The following is a 19,393-nucleotide window of genomic DNA, read 5'->3' on the forward strand; positions in this document are numbered from 1 at the left end:
TATTTTATTTATCGCATCTTTACTGCTTTATATATTCATTATATTTTGGATATCTGTTATATTCTCTATTGTGAAACCCGTGTTGGATTTTGGAACCGTAGTTGCTTGTTGCCGCACGTACAAGTTATAATTTCAAAATAATTTTTGAAAACCAAGAAGTCCTAATTAATTAATAAAGCACCGTCACTACTTTTAGAAGTTAAAAATCTAAATTTTACGATCAGATACCGCTTTCACACCGTCGCGCTGAAATCGATATCTAAATACTTTGATTGTCGCGCAAAGGTCTCAACTGTTCGAAACAAAATTTAGAACTAGCAAATTATTTTAATATTAAAAATTAGTGTTGTTTTATTTTATCGAGTCCCGTCACGGCCCTTACATCCCATGATCTCTTTATTTAAGCTAGCATATTAGATAAGTGAACAAGCATAAATAGAATATCAATAACAGTAAACAAATTAGACATGTTCATGGAAGTAGTAATATCAATGGAATATAAATTGATAATTAAAGTAGCGACTAAGCAAGATTAAAGGTAATTTAGTAAAAATGACTTGTAAAAGCTTCAAACAATAACAATGTCATTAATAAATAATTGAAAGAGAAAGTACAATTTGCTCCAAACAGAGTCTTTAATTCAGTATAGGAAATAAAACCTTGATGGAAGTTAAATGTTGGAATATAAACTTGCTTCAAAATAAACACCAAGCTTAATACTAATTTTTACAACAATCTCTCAATGTGAGAAATTGAAGCTTTTTTAAGAACTAACATTTGGGCCTAACTATGCTTGGATACTGAAAACTGAAAAACTAAGGTCTATTTATAGAGCTAAATCTGGTAGAAAGTGTCTTGAAATTGTGTTGGAGAGGTGGGAGAAAAAATTGCAAATGGGGAGAAACTGAATCTTCATGCTGTTTTTTTTTTAGGCCTTAAAGTCTATAGAGAACGCCATTTCCTCATGACGAACACCATGGGTGCAAAATATGCATAACATGGAGTTTAAGGTCCATAGTGAATGCCATGGCCTCATGGCGAACGCCATGAATACATAAACCTGTCCCTTTAACCTTTCTTTGATGCTAGGTGGCGCCCATGGGTGCCACGTCATGGAAAGCTCCATGATGAACGCCATGAGCATAAATCTTGGTCTTTTCTCAAATTTTCTTCGTTTTCGTCCCAATTTCTTGCACGGATGCTCCTGCTTGTCAAATACCTAAAATAAACACAATATACCAACATATCACCATAAAAATATGACAAAATAAGCTAAAATATCATGTGAATTGAGTTGGAAATGCGATGTGTTTTGTGGTTATCAGTGTGGGCTAGTGACGAGGTTGAGTATCATCAATGATTGCAACAACATGAGTAGGTGTGTATAAATTATAGTGAATTTATTGATTATGTGAAAGACATATGGTTGACTCCTCACACGCATAAATTTGTTGGAGCATGGATTAATTGAGTGCTACATTTGGGTAACACTGCGACTAATAGGTATATACCATTATTTTATTTAGTTTATATTCTTTTTATGTGGTGGTTTGATTTTTTTTTATTTTTATTTTAGGGTTGAGTATGCTCATTGGAAGTAAAAGAAGATGTTGGGGAAGAATATAGGGGACGCGGTTAAATGTTGTGAGGTTATGAATAACAACTTGAAGTTACAATTGGGAAATATTATAGCTTCTTTTCAAAAAAAAATTATGAAGTTAAGCATGCACATACTAGTCCATTTTATGGTAATTTGCATAGATCGGTATCCTGAGTTGCTTTGAGACGCATTGCTAAAGAGTTATTGAGGGTTCATTATATGGGAACCAACATTCAAATATGTGGTTGTACTCTTAAAACATCTTATGGGTTGCCTTGTGCTTTTGAGTTAGGAAGATACAGACTTGGTGGTATACCGATACCAATAGACATTGTTCATGTTCATTGGAGGAAACTAAGCATGGAAGTTGAGATGGAGGTAGATGTAGATGATGGATCATAGGTGGATATGATTAGTGCAATAGATGGATTATGGAAAAGGTTTAGGCCCCTAGATTTTGTTGGAAAAAGAGCATTAAAAAGTAAGGATTATGAAATTGCTTACCCCACAACAACTTCAATGTGCCTTCCACCTGAGAAATTAATAACCAAAGAAGGATTTAAGAATAAAGGGAAGAAACAAATCTATCTGATTATGTTGATCAAGCATATCAATCTTCAAAGAGGCCATGTACATATCTATCTGAATCATCTCGGACTTCTAAGAAGTAGTCAAAATCAAATAAACAACCAATTTCAAAGAACCAATTCATTCATCGATTTCCTAATCATATTAGGCCAGGTATTAAAGATGTAGTTACTGTTGCATCAGATGGAAAATTTAGATTTAGAGTCATTGCATCATTGCATGGGTATAGTGAGGATAGTTGGCCAATGGTTCGTCGAGACTTGGATAACGAAATAAGAGACTTAGAAAGATCAAGTTTATATGAGAATTTATTTAGATATCGGTTATCAGAAATGAAAAAACCTTTGATGATATCAACTTTAGGTCCTTAGCCACCTGAGAAATGGATCACGCTACCAGATATTGGTTATTTGATAGTGAATCGCTATAATGTCGTTCTTGTCTGTTTAGTCAATCCGTGCATGACTTTATCTCCAATGAGAAGTTCGCATTCACCAAATGTCTCCATTTATTGTATTTTAAACCAAAATCATTGGTTTAGGTACTTATTTTATTTATGTTTTTTTTAATTTATGACTTACTTTATTTATGTTTATTAATGTTTGCATTATTTTCTAATCAGGTTAATATGAAAGAAGGTTTTTGTTGCCAGAAGTCACATTAGATTGATGTTCTCCAATAGCAACATCTTGTATGTTAAGATTTGTAGGAAGTCTACAACATTGACAACTACTTACACCTATAGTACCATATAATCTTAGCGTAGCATAATTCTATGTAATTAAAATATGAAGCAAATTTTAAACTATATCATTGGATTTTAATGTATATGTCTTAAGTTAACACATAAATGACAATAAAAGAAAAATATCAAATTAATAAGTATGCAAGGTAGAAATAAAATCAACTACTACGACAAATGTGTAATGCCTTAAATGATTCAGAAAATTATGGGTCTTCCTCCTCATAACAAACTCACTAGAGATAACGATGAAGCAAGGTATAAACATGTGTCAAACTCGGATAGGATGGTCATGCATCATAAATAGGAACTGTCAACTCTTTCTGCTCATCCCGAGGGCAAGGTAGAAACCGAGGATATGAAACACGATGATACCATTCAAAGTATACAACATTTGTATCGTATAGCGTAGTAACCACCTATGTCGGACGGATCACCACAACGATGTTGGTTTGTAACCAATCCACTCAATGTCAATATCATAAGTCATATAATCAAGAGATAGGGTGGAAAATAGTACCTGAATCCAAACTAATATATACATTTGTCAGGCATGTATGGAACAACTATGTCACCCACATCGAACACCCCTTATACAGAGTATATCGTCAAATGGACGTACCACTCTATGATACTCAAATGGTGCCATATGACATCAGCAAGTGTCAACTCATCCAATAAAGGACTTAAATCATCCACCTTCAGTGCTCCTTGCTTATACGACTATCTTATAGCTTGAGGAAGTCAGCAATCATCAATTGCGCTCCAATTCTCTCTTTTTCTTCCAATAATGGAAAATAGTCATGAGTCCAACATTACTACAAAATTAATACTATCAATAAAATTAATACTCGTGAATCCACCTCAAGGGGTATAGAACTCGCCCTTGATCGGAAGATGAAGTAGACAAGAAACATCATTCAGTGTAATGCTTATCTCATCAAATGGCATGTGAAATGACGATGTCTTTGGATGTCATATCTCTAAAAATACTTATACCAAATTTTGGTTTATCCTTGACAAATTGGTTCTTTTGAGTGAACATAGATCATAGTCAGTCAACCACCTTGCATCTCAGGTGGGAGACAAATTGGAACCCGTCGTATAAGTTTGCTCTTGTGTTCAACAACCTTTAGTTCTTTCTTTGGATCTGTCTCTTGAAAATAATTCAAAGTATATATTATAAAATATAACATTAGAATAATAATTTATTCAAAATAAATTGATTGCCATTTACTTACCTCGTCGAACCATATATGACAAGATACATGATGCTCGTACTTTACCAGAAGAGACGTATTGTGCGACCCTCATAGAAATCCTAACGACATTGAAGCATGTGTAGATAAACCTACATGCTCATCCAAGTTAGGCATCGCCACTCGAGCGCCCCATCCTACACCTACACGGACTGGGATACGACTCACATCCTCGACAAATGGGTTCTTTGGAGTGAACATAGACCATAGTCAGTCAACCACCTTTCTTCTCAGGTGGGAGACAAATTGGAACCCATCATATAAGTTCGCTCTCGTGTTCAGCAACCTTTAGTTCTTTCTTCGGACCTCTCTCTTGAAAAGAATTCAAAGTATATACTATAAAATATAACATTCAAATAACAATTTATTCAAAATAAATTGATTTCCATTTACTTACCTCGTCGAACCATATATGACGAGATACATGATGCTCATACTTTATCATAAGAGACGTATTGTGCTATCCTTATAAAAATCTTAAGGATTGTGCATCAGATGCAGATGAACCTACACGCTTTTCCAAGTCAAGCATCGCCACTCGAGCGTCCCATCATACACCTACGTGGACTGGGATACAACTAAATTAAAAAAAAATCGAATCGAAAATCTTTTATCAAAGATATCTGATGGCTAAAAATTGCATTCCCCGAGATAACTTTACATAAAGATATCCGATATTATTTTTTAATCCATCGGATAATTTCTTTCTTAGTTCTCCGTAGAGCATTTTACAACAACAAAATTGAATAACTTACAACAAGACTTGTGGCACAAAAATCAAATGGACCGGATAATTTGGTTAAAAACTTCATTTGGATTTCAAGGACCAAATAACTTAATGGTTTCCGGTTTGATGTATATGTACTAGATAACTTTGTTAAAGAGTTCCAATTCGAGAATCTTTATCTCTATCTCGGTAAACTTGCAAAACAGAATCAGGGAAAAAGTAAAAGAAATAAACAAATAAATTATTTATACAAAAATATTTTAGTAAAAACTGATATGTGGTAAAAAAAAAAATTAGTGAAGCCTATATAGGTGGAACACCACCATTTTTCTTTGGGATAGGCCCAGCCCATGGTTGGTAGATGGGACAAGTAAAGTAACTACTTTTTTAACCTCCATATTTTCTTAATGTTACATATGTTTTCTTGAAGCATATTTTAAGAATACATAATTTTTATATTAATTTAATTTTTTTATAGTTATTTCATCGTCTTGAAACATGATTACTCAATTCCAACTAGAATGATTACTCAATAAACAAATTTTCTTAAATGGAACCATCACATAACAATCAACAATGTGCATTAAAACTTTGATCTAAAATTTCTCTAATTAATCCGACCAGAAACGACACTCACACGTACTTATATGTGATATGTCATATAGTATTAGTTCATCACGATACTGTGGTACATTTAATTAATTAATTAGTTCATCATGTGCAACAGATTTGTGATGACATGAAACATCAAAGTGTCGTTGTACTGGATGATGGATCTAGTCTGCACTTTATTATATACAGTACTTGCAAATTATAGTAGAAAAGTATTATTAACAAAGGAATCTATCATATTGTTCATAAATATACTCAAATATACGAAAATGGATTGTCAGATCTTGAGATTTTACACCTTGGTGATATTCTTGCAATTTTGTTATCATTTTCTGAAAAGAATATTATTGGCCTAATAACAGTTTTTTATTTTTTATTTTTAGATTTAATTAAAATTAAATAACAAATGTAATTATATAAAGAAAAAAATTATTTTATCAAAAAATAAATGCATACAAATGAAAAAATAAATATATAATTAGCTTTTTTATTTAACGATTTTATTTATTTATTTTTTATTTAAATTTCTACGTAAACTTGCATGGATTTAAGTTATAAAGCACAAACTCTGACACATATACAGGACACGACACAATACAGATACTTCGACATCGATACTGTCAAAATACAGTACACTAACATTGCTACATATATAGTGATATATTTATAAAGGTCCGTGATGAGGTTGTATTGGGCAAAGCCTCATAAGGCGACCGACCTAGAGTATGGCGCCTAGATATAACCTCCACTCTGTTGGCTACTCACTCTGATGAGAAACGTGAGGAGGTTGTGTGGGCATAACCTATAACCACATGTGTAGGAAATCCTGACCACGACTTTAATAATTAGGTGGTCAACAACTTCTCCATAAAAGTGGAGCAATTACTACACCCCATGAACCCCTTAGGCCTAGGCCCATAAGCCTCCATAAATACCTTAACTATAGGGTTGAGGAGACAACTCAGATGTACACAAGAAATACTCCAAAAATACAGAGTTTCTCACCTCACGTGAGCTTGCTCTCTTTACTGCAATCACATCAAAATATGGTTTCTCACCACCGTGAGTTAGCCCTAAAACCACCATAATTTCTTAAGACCTTTAGCCACCCCTATTTCCATAAGGGTGTCGCGCATTTGTACTTTTTCACAGGTAGAATGACGCCCACTGTGGGGTCCCGTTAAAACTAACTTGGATTGCACGTTCACTTATCACCTCTATTGTCAAAACCTTTACTTATAACCTAAATATTCCCAGTCATGGGACTAGGAGAGAACAACCCCTCACACAAGAGGATATTGGAGGTAGCAGGGATCCCAACGTCGTAGTCGAGATGCGCGTCACTTTGGACGAGCTTCCCCATCATAATCAAAATTTGGAGGACAATGTCCTAAACAATCAGCAACACCAACAGGAAACCACCCCTGGAGAAAAAATGGAAGTATTTGACCCCTAGTCGCGTTCAGAGAGATATGGGAAACACCTATCCCCAAAGGTTTCAAGCCTTCCTCCTTGGCGTAGTTTGATAGGCGTAGTGACCCTCACGAGCATGTTGCATCCATCATCATGCAAATGGTCATCATATGAACTCCTCATTCTCTAAAATGCAAGCACTTATCTGGCACTTTCAGAGATGCAACCTTACAGTGGTATATAGGCCTACCCATAACTTTCATCACCAGTTGCCAGAAGCTGGTGAGGAAACCCGTGCACCAATTCACAACTAGTCGACATAGAAAGTTATCCACCACCAGGCTATTTAATATCCGACAAGGTCCCCCAAAGTCACTGAGGGAATACCTTGCCTGTTTCAATAGAGACACCATAAGAGTTATCCATAAAAACCAAGAAGTGTTCATATGGGGATTTTTAGAATAATCTAAAATCATGGAACTTTAACGAATCCCTCGCTCAACAACCAACCTTTTTGCTAGAAGAGGTAGTCACAAAGGCGGATTTTATATAAAGGGAAAGAAGAGTAACACCGAGAAGATGACCTATGACGTAAATAAGTGTGTTGAAAGGAGAAGAGCGATCCAAAACGCAGCGGAATTTAAAAATTTCTCCTTTAGTGATCCTTATGAATGGGCATGATCAGTGATAGAATCATTACCTCTTGTGGCGATTGAAACCTTTGATGCAGATCTACGGAGCGATCACGAGCGTTGAATGGTGACAACGCCTCTACTCAGTCCATACGAACGGATTCCTTCAATTTCAGTGTTAATTGCTACGAATGAAAGCTTTGAGTGTGTGTGTGTGTGTGTGTGTGTGTGTGTGTGTGTGTGCGTGTGTGTGTGTGTGTGTGTGTGTGTGTGTGAGAGAGAGAGAGAGAAACGAAATTACAACTGCACAAATGCTTCTGCACAAGGGTTCTATTTATAGAACCACTTGTGTGGGCTGCAAGCTAAAAAGCCCACTTAAGTGTATGTGGCCCATATCTTATGATATGCCAAAATCACTTAAGCGTGTGATATCTTACCATATTTCGTATTCTACTTAAGTACACCGTACCTTACGATGTTCTACAATTTACTTAAGTGCACCGTACCTTACAGTGTTCCTTAGTTACTCTATCTCTCATGAATCCGTCCTTTTGTGTGTGACCCTGTAGGTTTTCGCGACATTAGCAATTATATTAAATCACGTATTTAACATAATAAACAGTGAGCGGTATTTAGCAACACATCACTACTACCCAAGACACGAAAATGTCATGTGATCTGACAAATCCTTTTGTGATAATACTTATGTGTATAATTACCCTTTTCCCCATATGTCTATATTGAACACAAGGCATAGACCGTGTCATCCTTGTCCAGTTCAATATTGAGCCTGTAGACATTTATCCTATTACGCAGGATGAGAAAATTCCATCTAGGTCACTCATGTCCCTTAGCATGCTTCGTGGAGTACCCATCAACTGTCTTTATGGTCATCCAGTTACGGATAATGTTTGATCAGCAATAAGGCACTCGACTCTACATCTAGGGTCCATAGTGGTTTCAGGTCGAAGGGTGGTATACACCATTATCACCATGAGAATAACTTATGACACTTTGCATAACATTCTATATGGTATTCTCATAGCGGGTCGATCCAGTATAAATATTACTCTTAATATTCATACCTATGTTTAAGACTTGATAACTCCTTATCCATGATCTATGAGATGTGATCATCAATCTATATACATAATAGTATTAATGCTTTAATGTTATCCCACTTTACAACAAAGCTCGACTACAGATACTTTAAGAATAGTGTCCTATGTTTAATGGGATCTCATGATTAAGTCACACTTGATACATTAAACAGACTAACTATTCTAGGGACTTTATTAAACAAACATAATAAAGAAAAAGCCTTTTATTATTAATAAATAATTCGATACAAGTACCAAAAGTATTGGCTCTAGGGCTTACACCAACAACCTCCCACTAGCACTAGAGCCAATCAGGCATACCCCTAATGCCCATAGAAATAGTATGGCCATCATGCTTCTGCTGCGAAAGAGGCTTTGTCAGTGGGTCAACAATATTGTCAAGTGTAGGTACTCTGCATATTTTCACATCTCCTTTATCTATTATCTCTCGAATGAGGTGATACACCTAAGTATGTGTTTGGATCGTTGGTGAGATCTAGGCTCCTTAGCTTGTGCGATAGCACCATTGTTATAACAATAGGGACCAATGGGATCCACAATGCTAGGAACTATGCCAAGTTCACTAATGAACTTTTTGATCCAAACATCTTCCTTTGCTGCACTTGAGGTATCAATATACTCGGCCTCGGTTGTAGAATCAGCAACGGTATCTTGCTTTGAACTTTTCCAGCTCACAGCGCCACCGTTTAAGCAAAACACATAACCATATTGCGATCTAAAATCATCCTTATCTGTATGGAAGCTAGCATCGGTGTATCCAATTACAACAAGCTCTTCATGACCTCCATATATCAAGAATAAGTCCTTAGTCCTTCTCAAATACTTAAGGATATTCTTGACAGCTACCCAATGAGCATCACCGGGATCAGATTGGTACCTACTCGTTGCACTTACAACATACGAGACATCTGGTCGAGTACATAACATGTCATACATATGCATATGGAATCTTATTCATGTGATCTCTTTCTTCCTTAGTTGAAGGGGATTGTGTTTTTGATAGACACATGCCATGTTGCATAGGTATGAATCCTTTCTTGGAATCATGCATATTAAAGCGTCTCAGCACTTTGTCTATGTATGTACTCTGACTTAGGCCAAGCAGTTTTTGTGATCTATCTCTATAGATCCCGATTCCTAATATATAGACTGCTTCACCCAGGTCCTTCATAAAAAAGCATTTCCCCAACCAAGACTTTACTTGTTGTAGGGTAGGCACATCATTTACAATGAGTAACATGTCATCTACATATAATACCAGGAAGACGATCATGCTCCCACTAACCTTCTTGTAGACACAAGGCTCATCTTCATTCTTGATGAATCCATATTGTTTTACTATTTCATTAAAACGAAGATTCCAGCTTCTAGAAGCTTGCTTTAGTGCATAGATTTATCTTTGTAACTTACATATCTTTTGGGCTTCTTCTGGTATGTCAAATCCTTCAGGCTGTGTCATGTACACATCCTCAAGAAGATTCCTATTAAGGAAAGCAGTTTTGACATCCATCTTCCATATTTCATAATCATGATATGCAGCGATAGCAAGTAAAATCCAAACAGATTTAAGCATTACAACTAGTGAAAAGGTTTCATCATATTCAACCCCATGAATTTGTTTATATCCTTTTGCAATCAGTATTGCCTTATAGGTATGTACCTTACCATCCATGTCAGTCTTCTTTTTGAAGACCCACTTGCATCCTATAGAGTTAACTCCTACATGAGGCTTTACCAAGGTCCAAACCTGGTTTGTGTACATGGAATCCATTTCAGATTTCATGGCTTCTAGCCACTTCTCGGACTCGGGACCACTTATGGCCTCTTGGTAGGTCACATGCTCATCTTGATCCATGAGTAATACATCACATTGATCAGTTATGAGATATACATATCTCTCAGGTAGGTGACGTATCCTGCTTGACCTATGTTGGTCTTGTTCTACTTGAGCAGGTTGCTCTTCCACAACTACTTGTGTTTTCTGCTCTAATTCCTCCATAGGTGTATCAATGCTTTGTGATTCTTGAATTTCTTCAAGCTTTACTTTCCTCCCACTGATTCCTTTGGAAATAAAATCCTTTTCTAGGAAAACTTCAGTTCGAGTGACAAACACTTTGCCCTCAGAAGGATTGTAGAAGTAATACCCTCTTGTTTGTTTAGGATATCCCACAAACAAGCATTTGTCAGATTTGGGCTCAAGCTTAGTTGAAATTTATCGTTTCACATAAACTTCGCAACCCCAAATCTTCATGTAAGACATATGTGGTTTCTTACCACTCTATATCTCATATGGTGTCTTCTCAACCTTTTTGGATGGAACACGGTTAAGTGTGTAAGCTGCTGTCAATAGTGCATGTCCCCAAAAGGAGTTTGGAAGATCGGCGTGACTCATCATGGATCGGATCATGTCTAACAAGGTTCGATTTCTTCTCTCAGATACACCGTTCCATTGGGGTGTTCCAGGAGGAGTAAGTTGGGATATGATCTCACACTCTTTCAGATGGTCATCAAACTCTAGGCTTAAATACTCACCACCTCGATCTGATCGAAGAGTTTTAATATTCTTACCTAGTTGGTTTTGTACTTCATTCTTGAATTCCTTGAACTTTTCAAAGGACTCTGATTTGTGTTTCATTAAATACACATAACCATATCTACTGAAATCATCAGTAAATGTGATGAAGTACTGAAGACCTCCTCTGGCTGGTATGTTCAGTGGTCCACATACATCAGTATGTATGAGGGCCAAAATATCATTAGCTCTTTCACCTTTTCCTGTGAATGGAGACTTTGTCATCTTTCCAATTAAACAAGATTTGCATGTCTCATATGATTTATAATCAAAAGAGTCCAAGAGTCCATCTTTATGGAGTTTGGAAATGCGTTTCTCATTTATGTGGCCTAATCGACAATGCCAAAGGTAAGTTGAACTTAACTCATTAGGTTTCATCCTTTTAGTCTTAATGTTATAAATAGGCATTTCAAGATCAAGGACATATAGTCCATTGTTCATTTGTGCAGTAGCGTAGAATATATCATTCAAATAAATGGAGCAACAATTGTTCTTTATTATAAATGAAAAACCAAACTTGACTAAACAAGAAACCGAAATAATATTCCTGCTAATTGCAGGTACATAATAACAGTTCTCTAACTGAATTATTAAACCACTAGGTAAAGTTAATACATAAGTTCCTACGGCTAAAGCAACAACCTTTGCTCCATTGCCAACTCGTAGGTCAACTTCACCTTTTTCTAAATCTCCACTCCTTTTTAGCCCTTGCACATTGGTACAAATGTGAGAACCGCATCCAGTATCTAATACCCATGATGCAGAAGTAGATAAATTAATTTCAATAACAAAATTACCTGAAGTTGAAGTCTCTACTCCATTCTTCTTATCTTCCAAGTACTTTGGGCAGATTCTCTTCCAGTGTCCGGTCTTACCGCAATGGAAGCAGGTTCCTTCCTTTTCTATGACTTCACTAGGCTTCAAAGCAGGAGCAATGGGTTTGGGTTTGGCAACTTCCTTGCCTTTCCCTTTATCACCCTGCTTGGTGGGTCTTTTGTTCTGTCTCTTTCCATTTCCGATCATCAGAATGGACTTCCCTTTTGACTTCAAATTCTGCTCAACAGTTCTTAACATGGCTAGCAATTCAGGAAGAGATTTGTCCATATCATTCATATTGAAATTAAGGATAAATTGACTGAATCTATCTGGCAACGATTGCAAGATCAAATCAGTCGCAAGTTCCTTTCCGAGGGGAAAACCCAACCTCTCAAGGTTCTCCATATACCCAAAATAAATTACTCTCACCATTTGATTTGGAAAATCCCGTTGGAAGATTTTCTAGTGGGTAGAGATCCACATTTCACTTTGTTTTAAGTCCGCGTAGGCGGATTACACAAAACTAGGTTATTTAGGTAGGAACTCCTTCCAATTGTATCTAATACAACTCTCAAATATTTTAGTTGGGTGAATAACTCCTTATTCCAATCCATCATATGGATCATTTCCAACTATTACTTATAAACATATATAATCTTATTATAATTTGTTTAGTTAAGTTTGACCCATTGTTTTAGCAATTGGATATTACAATTATCCCATCGCATCTTACTAATATAGAACATGCACCTCGCGTAGGCGAAACCTACATTATTCGATACTAGTCTTGATGAGTGCTAAAACTTGGAAAGCATAAACTTAATATTTAATTTGAGGGAATTTACAATAATTTTGATCTCACCGGCTTATCTATCATATAAATCGTCTTTCACGTGCATTAACATACATACAAAATGAAACAGTTATGACCCCTAGTGCAATTGTTCTCCCAAGCCAATGAGAGAACCTAAGCTATCTTAATAACGATCTAAGCTTCTCCAAGCAAGATCTTCAAGGGTATCCTCCTTTGATATTATATTCTTCTCTTTCTTCATAACATTACATTACATAAAAGAAACTCGTTTTACATATGAGGGAGTGAGATGAGAAAATAAGTTACATTAAGAGATTAAAAGAGAGGCACGACATGCAGGTCGTATCTTAAAATCCCAAAACAAAATAAAGGAAAACTAAGGCCATAAATGATATCCACAAGACAATAATCATAAACACATTATTATTATTAATTTAAATTATGTTAATTAAATAAACCAATTCCAGACCGTCAAACACACCTCGATTGTTAATTCAATATAATTGATCAACACGTCATTGCTTCACCATACTAATATCGGATCAAGAAGCAAATGACCATTGATCGCTCAAAGGAAAACAACCATTAAGTGTTTGAATGAACGAAACAGAAACAATATATCATATATACCATATTTTGCATCAGGATTACTTATATCATTTATATAACTTGATCGATCTCAATTGCGTAACCTATGGACGATCGATGTATCGCTGCTTCACCATACTAACGTAGGATTCCGAAGCATAGTCAACATCAATCATCCAAATCGTACACACATGATGCCAAATTTAATTACTCGTTTATTCTTTGATTCATTTAGTCTTTTAATCGTATTAATATAAAAAATACATAAAATAAACAGCTATTAGATGCATGGTTTCGTAAGTGGCTCTGATACCACTGAAGGAGAATATCGATCCAAAATGCAGTGGGATTTAAAAATTTCTCCTTTAGTGATCCTTACGAATGGGCATGATCAGTGATAGAATCGTTACCTCTTGTGGCGATTAAAACCTTTGATGCAGATCTACGGGGAGATCACAAGCGTTGAATGGTGACAACGCCTCTACTCAGTCCACACGAACGGATTCCTTCAATTTCAGTGCTATCTGCTACGAATGAAGGCTTTGAGTGTGTGTGTGTGTGTGTGTGTGTGTGTGTGTGAGTGTGTGTGTGTGTGTGTGTGTGTGTGTGTGTGTGTGTGTGTGTGTGTGTGTGTGTGTGTGTGTGTGTGTGTGTGAGAGAGAGAGAGAGAGAGAGAGAGAGAGAGAGAGAGAGAGAGAGAAAGAGAGAGAGAGAGAAATGAAATTACAATTGCACAAATGCTTCTGCACAAGGGTTCTATTTATAGAACCATTTGTATGGGCTACAAGCTAAAAAGCCCACTTAAGTGTATGTGGCCCATATCTTAAGATATGCCAAAATCACTTAAGCGTGTGGTATCTTACCATATTTCGTATTCTACTTAAGTACAACGTACCTTACGATGTTCTACAATTCCCTTAAGTGCACTGTACCTTATGGTGTTCCTTAGTTACTCTATCTCTCATCAATACGTCCTTTTGTGTGTGACCCTGTAGGTTTTCGCGACATTAGCAATTATATTAAATAACGTATTTAACATGATAAACAGTGACCGGTATCTAGCAACACATCACTGCTACCCAAGACACGAAAATGTCATGTGATCTGACAAATCCTTTTGTGATAATACTTATGTGTATAATTACCCTTTTGCCCCTATGTCTATGTTGAACACAAGGCATAAACCGTGTCATCCTTGTCCAGTTCAATATTGGGTCCGTAGACATTTATCCTGTTACGCATGATGGGAAAATTCCATCTAGGTCACTCATGTCCCTCAGCATGCTTCGTGGAGTACCCATCAACTGTCTTTATGATCATCCAGTTACGGACAATGTTTGATCAGCAATAAGGCACTCGACTCTACATCTAGGGTCCATAGTGGTTTCAGGTCGAAGGGTGGTATACACCATTATCACCATGAGAATAACTTATGACACTTTGCATAACATTCTATATAATATTCTCATAGCGGGTCAATCAAGTATAACTATTACTCTTAATATTCATACATATGTTTAAGACTTGATAACTCCTTATCCATGATCCATCATATGTGATCATCAGTCTATATACATAATAGTCTTAATGCTTTAATCTTCTCCCACTTTACAACAAAGCTCGACTATGGATACTTTAAGAATAATGTCCTTATGTTTAATGGGATCTCATGATTAAGTTTCACTTGATACATTAAACAGACTAATTACTCTAGGGACTTTATTAAACAAACATAATAAAGAAAAAGCCTTTTATTATTAATAAATAATTCGATACAAGTACCAAAAGTATTGGCCTCTAGGGCTTACACCAACATGTGTTCCTAATGCCAAAGGTGCACAACACCTACAAAAAAGTAGTTACTCCTCGTCTGTCAAGGATCAAACAACGTTTAAGTGAAGCAAAATGGTTATAGGTAGCTTAACACCCCCTAAACACTCACTGTGAGCATATTTGGCGTGAAGTTCTCCATATAAATGATATTCCTACACCTCCCTATCCAAAGGAAGAGGTTATGGGATCTGAGCTTAGAAGAGGTGTAAGATTCATAAGGTGAAAGGACACCACATAGAAGATTGCTACGAGGAAACACAGCGCCTGATCCAAGAAGGCTACCCAAACAAATTTTTTGAACATGTAACCGGTTACATAAAAGTTGTAACCAGTTACGAAGGCCACTGACTTATTCTGACAAACATGGTAACCGGTTACACCAAAACTGCAACCGCTTACAAATCGCTTTTGTTTGGCTCTGGCAACAGTGGTAACCAATTACACCAAACTGTAACCGATTACATATCGTTTATGTTTGATTCTTTTGCTATTAGACAAGGTGGTAATTAGTTATACAAAACTTGTAATCGGTTACACCCTACTCGAATTATTTTTCTTCAATAATTAGCACATAAATAAAATAATAAAATACCCTCATCTCGCTTATAAAATTTCTCTCGAGAGACAAAAAAAATTCAAATGTAAAATTTCTCTCTTTTTTTTCCTTTCTCCATCTCACAGGTCCCTTTTTTCCTTTTTGTATGATTATTTAATATAATTGAATTTATATGATCATTATTCATTTTACAATTAAATAACTTAATTTAAATTTAATTGTGCATCTAAATATATTTTATATCATATCAAATAAATTTATTAGTTAGATAAAAATTTGCAAACAAGCCTATCTTTTTCAATGTTGATTCTTTTCTAGTAGATGAGGTGACATGTCACATTAAGTTTATTAAGAACATCTCTAATGGAAGAATTAATTTTTGATTGCTTAAGCTATTTTGTGTTGGGTCAATTGTCACATTGCATTTAAGCAACATTTAAATAATCTAAATCAATTTTACTTCAATGGTGATTTCAATAAAGTGAGGCATAAGTTACCCCATAAAAACATGGGTTATTACCTATTTGACATATATCCAATAAAATAATGACACATGCATTCGAATAATAAGAAACATCAAAGCTCTTAACCACACATGTGACCATTTAATACCATTTTATTAATTCAAGAGTAAAATTTCATTTTCCCATTTATACATGTCTATTTATAAGTGGCTACACGTCATAATGGATAATTTACCCATCTTTTTGACAAGGAAATTTAGAAAAACCTTTCAATAAACGATCTACATTTGACCAAATCAATTAATATTTGGCTCCACCAATTATCAAGATTAATATTATTTAATGATAAGTAACATACTTTTTGCATTGCTTCATGAAACAACTTACACAAAAAGGTAAGCAACGAAAACGTCATTGCGTAACTACTCAAATACTAAAAATGTTAAGTGCCAAAACTTATAATTATACATACGCATTAATCAACTTCCATTGGAGATGTTCTAATATGCTTTGCATGTGTACGGTCATTTATTAAAACTTTGACCTAAACTTTCTCTAATTAATCCGATCAAAATTTTTTTTTTCCTCAAATGCCCCATTTTTGAAGAAAAAAATCTCAATATACCATACTTTGAAAAAAATTTGGACATGCACTACTATTTTAGTTAGGGGTGGCAAACGAACATGTCCGTCCCGTTTTGATCCATCCCGTAAAAGCCCGTAAAAAATAGGACTATGCGGGGCGGATATAGTTGAGGATGTAGGCCTAAAATCTAGGTCCATCCCGCAAAAATGTGAGGGCGAGGCGGGAAAATCCCGTGGACACTGCTCCTTTTAAGGCTAAAATAAACAAAGTTTATGTAAATGTTTGTGTCCGCCAAAGCCCGCGAATAAAATAAGGCGGGGCAGAGCGGACACATTAAAGAATGAAGGTCTAAATCCTTGATTCGCCAAGTGCGGACAAAATGGGATGTCCAACGGACCGACCCGTTTTACCAAATAATCTTTTCTTTGTGATTCGGTTGTCTGATTTTTTTTCTTTTTAAGATTTAGTTGATGTTATATCAAATTGTTAGTCAATATAATTTTGTTTAAAAGATAGAGGATACACTGCAATTTGCAATTGCAATATTTAAAAAATTGAAAGTGTTTTAAACTTTTTTTTTCTCAATGAAGACAAAAATGTATGATTAAGATAAGTTTGTTTTAAGGGGAAAATGAATAAAGGGAAAGATCAAGTTGATTTGACATTAGTTTTAGAAATTCAACCATTCTAATCCGAAATTCATGATGCATGACAACTATGGTGTCTACATGTTAACATTAATTAAGTAAAGTTGATTTGATAGTTAGTTGAGGTGGGGCTATAAAACACTTGAGTTGATTTAAAAATTAACAATATTACTTTTTTATTTTTAAAAAAAATGTATTGATATATTATTTTTATAGTAGCTGTGCACTTTATATATTTTACCTTTAATAGATAATAGTAATTTGTGTTATTTATTTATTTATTTATTTTTAAAATAAAAATTAAAAAATTAAAAAAACATTAATAATCTCTTTTTTACTCTTGAAGAATACTTTTAAATATTATTTTTTGAATTTATTTGAGTACCATGTTCTTGTTATTACATGCTATAATGGTTTAATTCGGAGAACAATGTAGGTATAAATATTAAATTAAAATATAACTGGTTAAATATTATATCAATTATAAATAAAAGAAATTAATCTGATTCACCCTTCTTTCCCTCTTAGTAAATGTTTAATTATTTAGATGTGTTAATTACTAAACTATTAACGAAATAAAAATTATGTCTTTTCATAGTTAAATAATAAAAATGATCAAAAGTACACTAACTTAAAATAAATAATTCAAAAATTATATCTTAAATATTAATTTATTAAATATTTAAAAACTTTCAAATTTTTTTCTAAATATTACATTATTAGAAAAATATTGCAAATAAGATTGTACAGACACTAAATCATCTAAATATAAAAGATAAAATAATAAGAGAGGAAAATAAATATATAAAATTTTACATACATTATATTATTACTTTTAATTTGTAGATAAAATAGTAATAAATATAAAAAATACATAGATACTATAAGATTCCAAATAAAATTTAAATTAAAAATATTTATATTTATAAACTGACTTAAATTATTCCAAGAGTACTACTATTACAAATTTTAAAATTGATTTTCATCATGTTTTTCCTAGGAGTCACATTCCTATGATTCTTGAGATGGAAAAAATCAATATTAAATCTGAGTCGAGTTTTTCCGCATTCATGCTCACCCACATTACATCATGCATCACATCGTTCCATCTACAGGAAAACCACAGCTAGCCCCTACCAACATTGAGCATGAATAATGGACCACTTTTGATTTCACCGATCTCCAATGAATTTTTGCATTATATCTATTGATTTGTTGAGCATTATTCTGAAACTCGACTCCACTGCAATGGAATCATGGAATTGTTTGACAAATATTCTTTTGGACAATCAAAACGCTTGTGTTGTCACTCTTGAGCAAGAGTTCTCCAACACTCGCATGAAGTATTTTTCAAATGTCTCTGCTTAATGTCAATGTCTTAACGTGTTCTCTGACCAATTGAGGAATAATGGAGCTCCTATCAACATTCATTGTCTAATTCTTCAACTGATATCTGGTTTTCCAAAAGCATATTCACTGTAACACCATAGTTTTTAAATTATTTTATTTATTGAGCTTTGTGAGTTTATGTGATTCATTGAAGTGCTTTTAGTATAATTTGTTATGAACATGTTTTTGCTACTGAGAGAAATAAAGAAGAATCACATTAAAAGATGCTAGCAAATCTAAAATTAACTTTTCTATTCATTTTATTTCATTGATTGATAATTACATTTAACAATCACCTATTTATAACATTGATATTAAACAATTACTCACTATCTAGATCCTTCTAAAGAATAATGATTCACCAATATTAATCTTAATAGATTTGTCAAATTCGGGCTTAATTCATTACATTCCACCAATCTTGAAAATCCACC

Source organism: Lathyrus oleraceus, chromosome 2, assembly GCF_024323335.1.
Source record: "Lathyrus oleraceus cultivar Zhongwan6 chromosome 2, CAAS_Psat_ZW6_1.0, whole genome shotgun sequence".
NCBI lineage: Eukaryota > Viridiplantae > Streptophyta > Magnoliopsida > Fabales > Fabaceae > Lathyrus > Lathyrus oleraceus.